Source organism: Ochotona curzoniae, unplaced genomic scaffold (genome assembly GCF_017591425.1).
Source record: "Ochotona curzoniae isolate NIBS_2020 unplaced genomic scaffold, NIBS_Ocur_1.0 scaffold_1037, whole genome shotgun sequence".
NCBI classification, from domain to species: Eukaryota; Metazoa; Chordata; class Mammalia; order Lagomorpha; family Ochotonidae; genus Ochotona; species Ochotona curzoniae.
This window is the reverse complement of record NW_024467083.1, coordinates 5,035,180-5,048,764: the sequence shown is the minus strand read 5'-3', so window position 1 is coordinate 5,048,764 and position 13,585 is coordinate 5,035,180. Positions and strand designations below refer to the sequence as shown.

Below are 13,585 nucleotides of genomic sequence, written 5' to 3'. Positions count from 1 at the left end.
CTGAGTGTTCCTACAGGTGTATGCATAAGTCAGCGTGCGTGTGGGTTGAAGGGGCATTGCCACAGCATCAGCTGGAGATGCTGGCATGGGGGGGCTAATTCTGTCAAGTTAAACAGCACTACCACCTGGAGAGTACAAGATCTGGAAGTAGGCCCAATAAGGAAACAATGGAAGTCCCTCTTGGGTTTCCACTCCCAAAACATGGGAACCAGGACAGGGGCAGGCATGACTAGACAGAGAGTGGCATCTGGCAGCACATTGTGTGAGTTTGATGGTGGGATTGGTTGGGTTTAACTAGGCTACAATGCCCATTGACATGTATGAGAGAATGGGATATGGGACAAGTTGGACCAGTCTGCTGTGCACATTGGCAAGCATTGGAACCAGGGCAGGGGATGGACCTGGTGGAGGTTATTGCAGGTCCCTCCGATTAGGCTGTAGCTCCCACTGGTTTGTGTGAAGGCCAAGTGTGTGATGGGCAGACTTGGGCTGGGCTGCAATACCTGTTGGGTTGTGTAAAAGACAGGGTTGGAAACAGAACTGACTCAGCAGTTGCAACCACCAGCTTGTACATAAGATGATTGAGGTGACAGACTGTATCAGACCCTGTACTGGCAAGCACATACAATAATCAGGTCCGGGACCCGGTGCAGTAGTGTAATGGTTAGGGTCCTCGCCTTGAGTGTGCCAGGGTCACATTTGGGCACCAGTTCTGGTCCCAGCGACTCCAGTTTCCCATCCAGCTCCCTGCCTGTGGCCTGGAGGAATGGTTGAGGATGGCCTGGGGCTTTGGTATCCTGCACCGGTGTGGGAGACCTGAAAGAGGCTCCTGGCTCCAGGTTTCGGATTGGCTCAGCTCCAGCCATTGCGGCCACTTGGGGAGTGAACCTTTGGATGGAAGATATTCCTCTCTGCCTCTCCTTCTCTCTGTGTATCTGACTTTCCAATAAAAATAAATAAATCCTTAAAAAAAAAAAAAAGGAATCAGGTCTGGAATTACCTGAAGTTTCTATGGGGATCCCCCAACTGACCTGCTGGACTCAGAACCCCAACCGTGGAGAGAATTGCAAGTTCCGTGGTCTGACCATGTAGTGCATGTATCAGAGCTGGGCCTCCTCATTAGCTTAGATGGAGCAGTCAACAGCATATCCAGGTGCACCTGGAGGGTATGGCAGTACATTGGAGTCTGCAGAGGACCCTGGTACCACAACAGGGGACTGATGACAGAACAAATCAACCAACTACTGCAGTCAAATGTTGGCAGTGAATAACTGGGCAAACAGAGACTCTAAGGTAGATTATGTCAATCAGTGGATTCTGGAGAGATTTCATCATGCTTGGAGTTGCGAGATCAGCAGTAATTCAGAACTGTTGAACTATTGAAACCACTTGAGCAGGACCTTGAGAGCATGCCTCACACTGGGGACCCTGGGGTGGTTGTTGGGTGGCTGTCCTGCATTCCAGGGTTCAGAGGCATTTGGGAGGCTGGGCATGGCTTCTTCTTTTATCTCCCTCATTCCCCCAGATACAAGAGGGAAAAAAAGAGAATGTGTAAATGGTGATCTTACTCATCTTCCTGTAGCCCTTGACCCTAATCACCCTAATCAACTATGTGATTATCAAAAATAAAAATAATTAATAATTGCTCTACTTTCTTCTTCTACTTCTTTTTTAATCTTCCATGTTGTTTCACTCCTTGAATGGCCACAATGGTCAGAACTAAAGAAACCCGAAGCCAGGAGCCAGGAGCTTCTTCCCGTTCTTGCATGGGTGTGTAGGGGCCCATTCGCCACTGCTTTCCCAGGCTACAAGTAGGGAACTGGATCGGAAGTGGAGCAGCCGGGACATGAACCAGTACCCATATGGGAAGCCAGTACTCAAAGGTGAAGGAGCAGCCTGCTGAGTCCACACTCTGGCCCCTGAGCCTTGCTGCTCCACCTTCAATCTCTCTCCTGCTCATATACGCCCCGTGAAGCAGCAGCAGTGGCCCTCCTTGTGGGAGACAACGGGGGAGCTCCTGGCTTCATCCTCTCCAGTCTTGACAGAAATCTGGGGAATGAAGTGGCAGATGGAAGAGCTCTGTTTTACTCTGCCTTTCAGAGAAAAGTAAGGAAAATCAACAAAAAGTTGATTTAATGAGATAAATTTTAAAAACATAATCAAAAATTGATTTGCACCAAGTAAATTTACCAAACGTGTGATAAGCATCTGTGTGTTGTGAATACTACCCTACCCCTTAGACATGTATTGATGATTAAAGCATAGATCCTGCCAGAGAAAGGTCCCAGAAACTTCTTGGATCTCCCTCCCTTCATTTCTACCTTATTTCTTCCCATTCTTCCTTGTCTGAATAAATAATTTACTGAGCCTTGTCTTAGTCCATTTTCTGTTGCTAAAGCAAAAATCCTGGAGACCAGGTAATTGAAGAAGAATCAAAAAGATACTCATGATTCTGGAGGTTGGGAAGTCACAACTGGTGCTCTGTGCTTGGTGAGGGCTGTCATGCTTGGCAGAGGGCGTCACATAGCTAGACAGAGCTCTGGCTCCTGAATGTGGGCATTTTTTAAAATAAGCTACTACCACCATCTTAGAGGCCCATTCCTCATGACCTCATCTACCTTTCATAGCATTCCAGAAGCCTCGCCTCCAAATAGCTTTGACTTACGGATTTCTGGGTTAAGTTTCTAACAGCTGAACATTGAAGGAACACACTAAAGCTGTAGCCAGCCTGGAATTCGTCCTAATGAAATAAGGAAAAGGAAAGAAATTAATTCCTCTCCAATCACTCAGTGCAGCAGTGGGGGTTTGTGCCAGGTACCGAGAGAGCACTGAAGTATGATCAAGTTCCTAGGATGGGCATGGAGGATCCTGGATGAAGCAACTTTTGAGTGAGTTTTAAAGGATGGAAGGACGCTGCTTAAGGTACTTTGTGATAAGAAAGTACCTGCGCAACAGGACTCCAGATAGCATAGGGCCATGTGTTACGAAACAGTTCTTGACTGTTTCTGTGGCACAAAGTTCAGTAGAAAGAAAGCGGCAATAGTGGTGAGAGGTGGAGTTGGGTAATAGGCTATATTTTAAATGCTAAAATCTCTTATGTTTGGACAGCTTACAAGAAGATGATGAAGTCCCTTTTATGGGGGGTGAAGTTTTTAGTGCAGACTTGAAGCAATGTGTTGCAATTTTCCATCCCCTTTCTTCATGGAATTGTGCAAGGTTCAGTCCTCATCTGACAGCATTTTTGTGTTTCTCATTTGAGTAGATATAGGCATGAAAACGAAGCTGCTCCCTGAAGCGTGCAGTGCTGCTGAGGAGACAAAATATATCTGGGTGCAAGGTTTGAACTCTCGCCAAGCGATCTACAGATGGTACAAACTAAAATTGTAAAGATGCTGTCTGAAGCACAATCTTGATGCAGGGTTATGTGAATGGTTTGGAAAGTGTGGGGTTAAAAGAAATAACCAGATGTTTGTCTTAAGATAAACAACTTCCGTCAGAGATAGCTGAGTATGGAGAATGCAAAATTGAGGTTTTCTTATAAACTAGAGACTTTTTAGTAGTTCTAGAGTTTACAGTTAAGAAATGGCATCCTGCATAGACCAGTAAGTAATCATCTTGGAGCTTTGTTGTATAAGCAAGAGACAGAACAATTTTTTCCTTTGTAATGGATACTTTTCTTTAATATAAGTGTATCTACCCAAGTATACTAAGGACATGGACCTGTGTTAAGTCTTTTGGTTGATTAATAGTTCTTTTCCACTAAGTTTATTTTGATGAGTTTTTATTTGCTTTTTAAGATTTATTTTTATTGGACAGGCAGATTAACAGAGAAAAGGCGAGACCAAAAGCAAGACCTTCTGTCCACTGATTCACTCCTCAAATGGCCGCAATGGACACAATGACCAGAGCTGAGCCAGTCTGAAGCCAGGAGCCGGGACCCGGGAGCTTCTTCCAGGTCTCTCACATGGCGCATGTTCCCAAGGCCTTGGGCCGTCCTCGACTGCTTTCTAATGTGGCAAACAGAGCTGGACGGGAAATGGAGCAGCAGGGACACAAACCAGCACCCATACATGCAAAGTGAGGATTTAAGCACTGAGCCGTGGTGCCCAGTACCTTGATGTGGTTGTAGATATTCAAGTGTGCCTTGCGGATTTTTAAAAAACTGATGTTTATATAAAATGGAAGCCTCAATTATGTAAACATCAGCAAACATAAAAGAAAAAATGGAAGGCTGCTCTTGTCAGTTCAGACTGTGTGAGGAAGGCCTTATTCGCACTTCCATCTCTCTGCTCTCAGAAGCACATGCCGGCTTCTTCTTCCTTTTTGTTTAAAATGTATTTATTTTCATTGCAAAGTCAGATATATACAGAGGAGGGGAGACAGAGAGGAAGATCTTCCATCCAATGATTCACTCCCCAAGTGAGCACAACGGCTGATGCTATGCTGATCCGAAGCCAGGAGCCAGGAACCTCTTCCAGGTCTCCCACACAGGTGCAGGGTCCCAAAGCCTTGGACCATCCTGGACTGCTTTCCCAGGCCACAAGCAGGGAGCTGGATGGAAAGTGGAGCTACCGGGATTAGAACTGGTGCCCATATGGAATTCCAGCATGTTCAAGGCGAGGACTTTAGCAGCTAGGCCATGCCGCTGGGCCTAACATGCCAGCTTCTGACCGCCTGTCCTCATGGAGCCTGTTAACCCGTGACTAGTGCTTGCCCCGCCAATTCTCACATTCCCTCTGCCCTCTGCTGGCGTGGCTTCCTTCCCTGGGAGCCAGTATCATTTTGGCTGCTCCTAGGGTTTCTGGGCGACTGTCTTAGAGCCACTCATGACTAAACGTATTTCACACTTGGGTAAGTTTGACTGTAGTAATCAGTGCTGCAAGAGATAAGTGAGGAAACCTTCCCCTTTCTGTGTGTGTGCTTTGTAAATTGTCAGCATGCGTCTGCTCTTTTATAATGAAAAAGCAGAGATGATTCAGTTTTGAAAAACGAAATTCAATACTAGAGGCTTTAGTACTGTTCCAGTTATATTAAGCTAATAGATACAGGTCTATATCTGCATACACATAGCACTAACCACCAGCAGGGCAGAATAGTGTCGAAAAGCTTGGAGTGGTTTGGCAAGCATGGACTGTCAAAACATGCATACTGAATGACTTGGAAATTATACTATCTCTATTATTTTGAAATAAATAAAGGAAAATCTGAAACTCTGTTTATGGACTTGTTCATACACAGAAAAAAATGGGAGAAGAAAACCTTAAAGTCAACATGGAGGAAAAGTTAGGCAAATAATGACACATCAACTGAATGGAATATTATTGCAGCACTGAAATGATTGTTATAAGAACTATGTTACGAATACAGAATGTTTACAGTATAAAGGGAGCATGAATTAAAAATTATATGTACACTGATTGCAGCTGCATATAAAAAGAATTACATGTGGACAATTGAAAAGGAAAGCAAATGATGAAAACAGCAGCTGTTCTAGTGGAGTGGAATAATAGGCAAATTTTAAAATTTTATTGAGGATTTCTTTTTCTTTATTAACTGAAATTAGGAAAACTCATAGTTTCGAATTGTCAGTTAATTCAAATTATTCTGGAAATTTTGCAGCAAAGAGGAGGAAGGACTCTGAAATCTGAGCTCTTCCTTGCTTTTTCTCATTGGCCAAAGTAATTATACCCTTGGAAAGAAGAACACTGCTGCTTCCTTAGTGCATTAGGAAAGTGAAAATTCCTGGCATATGATACTGAAATGGGAGAGTCAGAAAAAATCCACATTCTGTTCCTCCCTCCTGCAGTCCCTGACAACAACTGAACTACTTTGTCTCTATGGATCTGCCTATTGTAAACATTTCATAGAAACCGAATCATCAGATATGTGGCCGCTGTGTCTAGTTTCTTTTTCTTCTTCTTTTTTTTTAAGATTTATTTATTTTTATTGGAAAGGCGGATATACAGAGAGGAGGAGAGACAGGAAGATCTTCCATCTAATGGTTCACTCCCCAAGTGACCGCAATGGCTGGTGCTGCACCAATCCGAAGCCAGGAGCCAGGAGCTCTTCTGGGTCTCCTACGTGGGTGCAGGGTCCCAAGGTTTTGGACCGTCCTCAACTGCTTTCCCAGGCCACAAGCAGGGAGCTGGATGGGAAGCAGGGCAGCCAGGATGAGAACCAGCACCCATATGGGATCCCAGCATGTGCAAGGCGAGGACTTTTAACCACTGTGCTATTGCGCCGAGCCCATGTGTCTGGCTTCTTTAACTCAGCATAATACTTTCACGATTCATCTGTGCTATATCATGAGTCAGTAATTTGTTCCTTTTTATGGTCAGATAATATTCCATTGTGTGATATAACACATTTTGTTTCTCATCAGCTGATAGACGTTTGGATGATTTCCTTTTTTTTTTTTTTTTTGTTATTATAAGTAGTACTGCTGTGAGCATTTGGATTTTGTCCAGATTTCAGTGTGGACATATGTTTTCAGTTCTTTTTGAGACTTATCCCTAGGAATGGAATTGCTGGATCATCTGTAAGTCTGTGTTTAACTTTTTGAAGAGTTGCCAAACTGTTTTCCAGAGCAGCTGTACCATTTTGTATCCCCGCTGGCAAAGGATGAGGACTCCCTGGTAATCTTTTAATATCCTTTGCTGTTCTTAGCACAGCGTTTGTTGTGTTGTAAACATCAACTAGACACCAACCATGATTGCTGATACTTCCCTCATTATTATTCAGGATGAAAATGGTTATTTGTAAAGCACTAGGACAAACAAACAGAGCTACTGTCAACTGGAGGTGACTAACCCCGGGTTGGATCAATCAATAGCTATTTCTTTATTATTTAAAGATTTATTTGTTTTTACTGGAAAGGCAAATTTATAGAGAGAAAGAAAGACGGAAAGCTCTTCCATCCATTGGTTCAGTCCCCAGGTAGTCACAATGGCTGGAGCTGAGCCAGTGTGAAGCCAGGAGCTTCTTCTGGGTCTTCCACGCAGGCGCAGGGTCCCAAGGCTTTGGGCCCTCCTCGACTGCTTTCCCAGGCCACAAGCAGGGAGCTGGGTGGAAAGGAGAGCAGCCAGGACACAAACCGACACCTATATAGGATCCTGGTACATGCAAGGTGAGGATTTAGGCACTGAGACATCACTCCGGGCCTAATCAGTATCTTTTTTAAACAAAAATAGCAATTTAAGTATTTCACAGGTAGACTGGCAGAGGGTTGAGAAAGAGCTTCCACAATAGCCAGGTCTGGGCGAGGCCACAGCTAGGAGCTAGAAACCCCGTCCAGGTCTCCCATGTAGGCGATGGGGACCCAAGTCCTTGGGCCGTATGCTGCTGCTGCCCAAGCTTAAAGTGGAAGTTGGGTTAAGAGTGAAACAACTGGGAGCAGAAGCAGCACTGCCAGAGAGGGTGCTAGCCCAGCAAGCAGCAGCTTAAACCACTAGGCCACAGTGTTGCTCCCTCCTTCCCTCACCAGTGTCTCGAGTCACCTTTAACCCGTTCCCCGACACCTTTCATGAACTTGAGAATAAATTGTGTAAACTATAATTTTATAATGGGTCCGTATTTTGTGCTTAGTAAGAGTCAACGTGTTTTGACATGAGCAATGTGGCCAGAAATAATAGCCTAATTAGCTGTATGGTTTCCTATACACATGAGTACACGGTGCTGTAGCTGTAACATAATGTATTGGGTGTGGCCACATCAGAGGAAAGCCGAGTGTGTTTGGGATTACTGAAGTGGCCTCTGAATTCGGGCAGCTTTCAGTCTTGAGATTCATCAAATCTTGGGGCAGGGAAGACACAGGGATTGAAAGTCACAGAGGCTTTTGTGGAGGTATCTCGTGCTCTGAGGTATTTATTCTCATGTGAAACTTTTGTTTTCTGCCTTTGTCTTTTCAGACTTGAAGGTTTATTATGAGAGATGTACTGACTCCTTTTTTAAAAATCCCATAAATGGCACATACATATATATTTATGCTATATCATAGCAAGTTAGCAATCTTAATAATAAATACTCATAAACTTGTTACAACTTTAGAATTTTAAATAGGGATTGGCACTGTGTGGCATATGGTGTTAACAGATTAAGCCACTGCCTGCAGTGCTGACATCCCATATGGGTGCTGGGTGCAATCCTAGGTGCTCCACTTCCCATCCAGCTCCCTGCTTGTGGCCTGGAAAAAGCAGTAGAGGATGGAGAAAAGCCCTGGGCCCTTGCACCCATGTAGGTGATCCAGAGGAAACTCCTGGCTTCGGCCTGGCCCATAACGTGCTATAGCCACTGACAGTCTTTAAAAACCAAACCTGTCTTATAGGCTAGCAGTCATACTTCTAGGCATTTATTACAGAGAAATGAAAATGTCTTCTTACATAAAACCTGTACATGAATGTTGCAGAAGCTTTATTTGTGTATCCCCAAACGGGAATCAGCCCAGATTTTGTTTTTCAGTAGGTGGTTAAACAAATCGTGATACATATACGCTGTGTAGCATTACTGAGCAATAACGTGGAAGGAACTCTTGCTCTGCACAATATCTTTGTTCATTTTGGCTGCCGTACCAACTACCAGGGCCAGCACTGTGGAATAACAGGTTAATCTTTGGCCTGCAGCAATAGCATCACATATGGGCAGTGGTTCATGTTCCAGTTACTCCACTTTTTTTAAAAAAAAGATTTATTTATTTATTGGAAAGTCAGATATACAGAGAGGAGGAGGAGAGACAGAGAGGAAGATCTTCCCTCCGATGATTCATGCCCCAAGTGAGTGCAATGGCCGATGCTATGCTGATCCGAAGCCAGGAGCCAGGAACTTCCTCCGGGTATCCCACACAGGTGCAGGGTCCCAAAGCCTTTGGCCGTCCTCGACTGCTTTCCCAGGCCACAAGCAGGGAGCTGGATGGGTTGTGGAGCTGCCAGGATTAGAACCGGCACCCATATGGGATCCCGATGTGTTCAAGGCGAGAACTTTAGCCGCTAGGCCATGGTGCCGGGACCCCAGTTGCTCCACTTCTATTCGAGCTTGCTGCTAATGTGCCATGGGAGATATCTCTCTTTCTCTCTCTCTCTCTCTCTCTCTCTCCCCTTCTCTCTCTCTCTCTCCCCTTCTCTCTGTGTCTCTCTAACTCAAGTAAAATAAGATAAATCAGATCTTTAAAAAGCTGTCTACGGCCATACCACCCTGAACGTGCCCGATCTTGTCTGATCTTGGAAAAAAGTTCGCATACACTGAACGGCTTATATACCACAAAAGTTATTGAGGCCAAGAACTCCATTATTAAGATACTAGGCAGATTCAAGACCCACTTTACTGTGCTTGGATCGGTGCCTTCTAGCCATGTCCCGGGCAGGTGGAAAGCACAGGCATTAATCTCGTAAATGAGCTCTGCCCTCCTGACCTAGTCACCTCCTCAGACTGCCACCTCCTGGTGTGAATGTACTGGGCGTTAGGGTTCCACATGAACTCTAATGGCAATACATTCAGACCATAGGGTACAGTAACCTGGATGAATCTGCAAGGAGTTAGGTTGAGTGAAGGAAAGGCAACCTCCAAAGGGCAAATAATTTATAAATCCATGTAGCTGCCTTCCTTTACTCTAGAGCTAGAGAAGTGATTCATGGTTGCCAGGGAGTGGGAGAGGAGATAAGGTGGAGGTGATTATTAAAGAAAAACATGAGGGATTTTCATGTGATGGAACGGGTTGTGTACACAAACTTAGGGACAAGATTTCAGGGAACTGTGTATAGCCATCACCCACATAAATAAGTACAAGTAAAACTGGAGTTCTGAATAAAATTAATGCATTGTGTCGATGTCAGTATCATTGCATTATTATAAAATTTTAAAATGTTATCTTTGGGAAAAACTCAGCAAAAGTTTTCTGAAAATGTACATATTTATTTGAAAGACAGAGCAACGAGGGCACGTGAGGGAGACGCGCGCACACACACACATAGAAGGTTCACTTTCCAGATGGTCAGCAACAGCCAGTTCTGGCCAGATCAAAAGCAGGAGCCTAGAACTCCATGAGGGTCTCTTTCATGGATACAGGGGTCCAAACATTGGAGTCATCTGCTGCTGCCTTCCTTGGAGTATCAGCAAAGGAGCTGCATCAAAAACCAAGTATTGAGGACTAGACCAACATTCCATTTTTGGATGTTTTAAGATTTATTTATTTTCATTGGAAAGGCAGATATACAGAGAGAAGATGAAACAAAGATCTTCTATTTGCTGATTCACTCCCCAAGTGGACCTAATGGCCAAAGCTCTACCGATCCGAAGCCAGGAGCCAGGAACCTCCGCTGGGTCTCTCATGCAGACACAGGGTCCCAAGGCTTTGGGCCATCCTCAACTGTTTTCCCAGGCTACAAGCAGGGAGCTAGATGGGAAGTGGAGCAGCTGGGATACCAAACAATGCCCACATGGGATCCCGATGCATGCATGGGGAGGACTCTAACCACTACACTACTAGGCTGGCCCCTGTATTATGTGATTGTATATCTCCAACCTTATTTATTTATTTATAAAATATTGTTTTTCATTTTGAAGAATTACAGAGAGAGAGAGACAAAGGAAGAGAGATCTTCCATCCACTGGTTCAGATGGCTACAACAGTTAGGGCTAAGCCAGGTTAAAGTCAGGAGCTGGGAGTTTCATCCAGCTTTCCCACATGGATGACATACACTTGTGCTCTCTTGCGCTGCTTTTCCCAGGCCTTTAGCAGAAAGCTGGATTAAAAGTGGAGCAGCTGGGACATGATCTTGCACCCATATGGAATGCTGGCATTGCAGGCAGCAACTTTACTTGGTGTGCCATAGCACTGACCCCTAACCTCAGATTTTTTTTAATTTTAATTTTAAACTGTGAATATTTTGGGTCAGAATTTCAAGGGATATTCTTTGTTACTGATGATGATCACTTAAAAGTCACTAATTATTTCATGAAATATTGAAATAGAAGGTACTTGGAATGGTTTACTCTAGTCCTGACACCACTACCAGCAATTTGCTCAATATTGTCTCGGTTATAACTAGACAGGTGCTGCCTGAAAGGTTTTCATTGTCTACTTAGCTTTTTATTTTCTTAGATTTAACATGGATATCTTGGGTAGATTTTTTAAATAAGCTTTAAAGTTTATTAATTTTAACCTTTTTGAAAGGTAGAATGACAGAGAGGAAAAGGAGATCTTCTATACTCTGATTCACTCCCCATGTGCCTGCATCAAGACTAGGCGTCCGGAACTCAGCCTAGGTCTCTGCTGTGGGTAACAGAAACTCAACTGCTTGAACCACCATTTGATCTCTGTGCATATTAGTAGGAAGCTGATTTCTAAAGATAAGGCAGGACTTGATCCCAGGCCCTCCAAAGCAGAAGCAGCATGTGGGAGTTCCAAACCAGCTGTCTGCCCCTGGGAGAACTTTCAAGTTGTATGTTCTTGGGCTTCGTTGGGTCCAGGGTTGGGTCCTGGCAACCTTAGCTTAAGTAACCACATCAGGTGATTCTGATTCAAGAAACCAAGAATATGGATAATGAATCCTATGTCAAATCAGTAAGAACCCTTTAAGTTCTTTTGGATTTGTAGTTAAGTGAGAATTTTAACAGCAAAGCACTGATAAAATTTTTCGAGCACCCACATGATGAAAAAGGAATGTTTCACCAATCTGAAAGTATGTACTTGCTCTGAATCAATAAGAAGTTTGGATAAGAGCCTGTTTGGGGTTTTATTCACAGTGACGGAGCCACTGCCCTGTCCCATACCCTTTGGCCAGCTTAACCGTGTGATTTATTTAGGGAAAAGAAGGCGAAGAGTCTTGTGGTGGTGGCACAGACAGGGGAAGCCTTCTAGGGTGAGGAATGTCAATGCATTTATAAGCTCTGAAAATACTGTACTTATTTATTTATTTATTTTTATAAATGAAGTTCAGTAAAGTAGCTGACCCATTCTCTCCCCCATATCCCAAACTATATAAGGCAAGTCACATAAATGATTGTTGTGATTTTGAAAAACAGATGCGAAGGAAGTGTATTTTACCTTTTGGGATGCTTAAGTTATAACTTGAGTAAGCTGAGTGACTGTTTGTCATCATGAAGAAATAATTGGAGACTTCACTTAGGGGTTCTTTGGACTAAAATAAGAGTGCGTTCTGACCTCGTCCAGATTCCTGGACATGCGCATTGAGCAAATAAATTATGCTGAGGAAGCTTCTGGCACTAGGCTTGAAGCCAGGAACTGGCACCCCACCCCATCCTTGCAAGTCATCATGGCCAAACAGCACACCTGCTCCCTCTTCTAGATCCTGCACCTGACCCAGGACCAGCCTTGGCACATTTGGCCTGTTCTGTGCGTTTTGGGCACGTCACCTGGCATGCTTTGTTTTCACTTTGTATTATTTGCCTTTGTGCCTCAGAGTACAAAATACATGGTACTCTGTGTTTTATCTAACTTAATATGTTAGTAGTGAAAGTACAGATTATCCATGATAGTGATACACGTCAATTTCTGAACTGATTTTCTCTGGGGACAAAGGGAGAGATGAGGAATAGAAGGTAGAGGAGGATTAGGTCTGGTGCTGACATTGCATGTATTAGAAGATTCATGCAAACTTGATAACATTTGTTTACATTTAGTGACAAATGCAGGGCTGCCTGCTGTAATAATATCTCCTCTGATTTCCTGGACAGACTTCCCATCCTTCCCCGGATTTTGAAGCTTTTTATGATTTCAAATTAAATGGACAAATCAACCTAGGTTGTTGTAGCTTCTTGAGCTTTGAGTTTACCTCTCCCCTTTTATTCTCTAAGAGAGAAAGCAGAAGTCTCCCCGTGGGGCCATGCCTGCCTCCCTGCTTCTGCTGCGCCCATGTGCGCCCTCCCTTGTGTGTATCTCCTGTCTAACCACTAGGGGATCTGTCAGCGCTTCCCTGCTTGCAGCTTCTTCTACTGACTTCTGCTTGTCAACACTTAAATATCTTAGCTTTAAAACACCTCCCCCCGAAGCCCACTAATGCTACCCCTCACCTCCACCCCCCTCCCTCCTAGCCATGTGTCTGTGTGATCGCTACCTGGTTGTCTTCGTTTTCACACTTCCTACCCTCAGACTAGTCCCATCTGGCTGTTCCTCACGAAGTTGCCCTTATCAAGGTCAACAGTGATTACCAGGCCACCAAGAAGAGATGCTTCCCCCAGCACCCCAGTCCTTTTGATGTCTTTGGCAGTTCTGCTCCTAAAAATCCTTCCTGTGATGCCTTTGTTGCCTCTTTCCGTTTTTCTTCCATCCTGCTTCTCCCTGGTTGCCTTGTCAGCTCTGTTTTTCTTACCCAACCAGTGAGTAGTGAAGATGCTTTGGGCTCAGTCCTAAACTCTTTTCTTGGTCCTTCCCACCCTTACTCTGTCTTGTCAGCCATAGACTCCTATGTGACTCTTGTGTGACTCAACGACATGTCCAGCTCAACATGCACAAAACTGACCTCAGCAGGGAAGACATGCTTTCCCCAGTGTTTCTGCCATCCAGTGTTAGCTGCCTTACAAATGGCACAATATAGGACGGGCACTGGAATGCTGGTAGTTAAACCACTGCTTG

General features: G+C 44.3%; 1 protein-coding gene across 3 annotated transcripts in view; it reads left to right on the top strand.

Annotated features, from left to right (window-relative positions):
* The window catches only part of DIPK1A (divergent protein kinase domain 1A), a 105,960-nt gene that overhangs the window by 52,604 nt on the left and 39,771 nt on the right, over nucleotides 1-13,585 (top strand). The window lies entirely within an intron of this gene.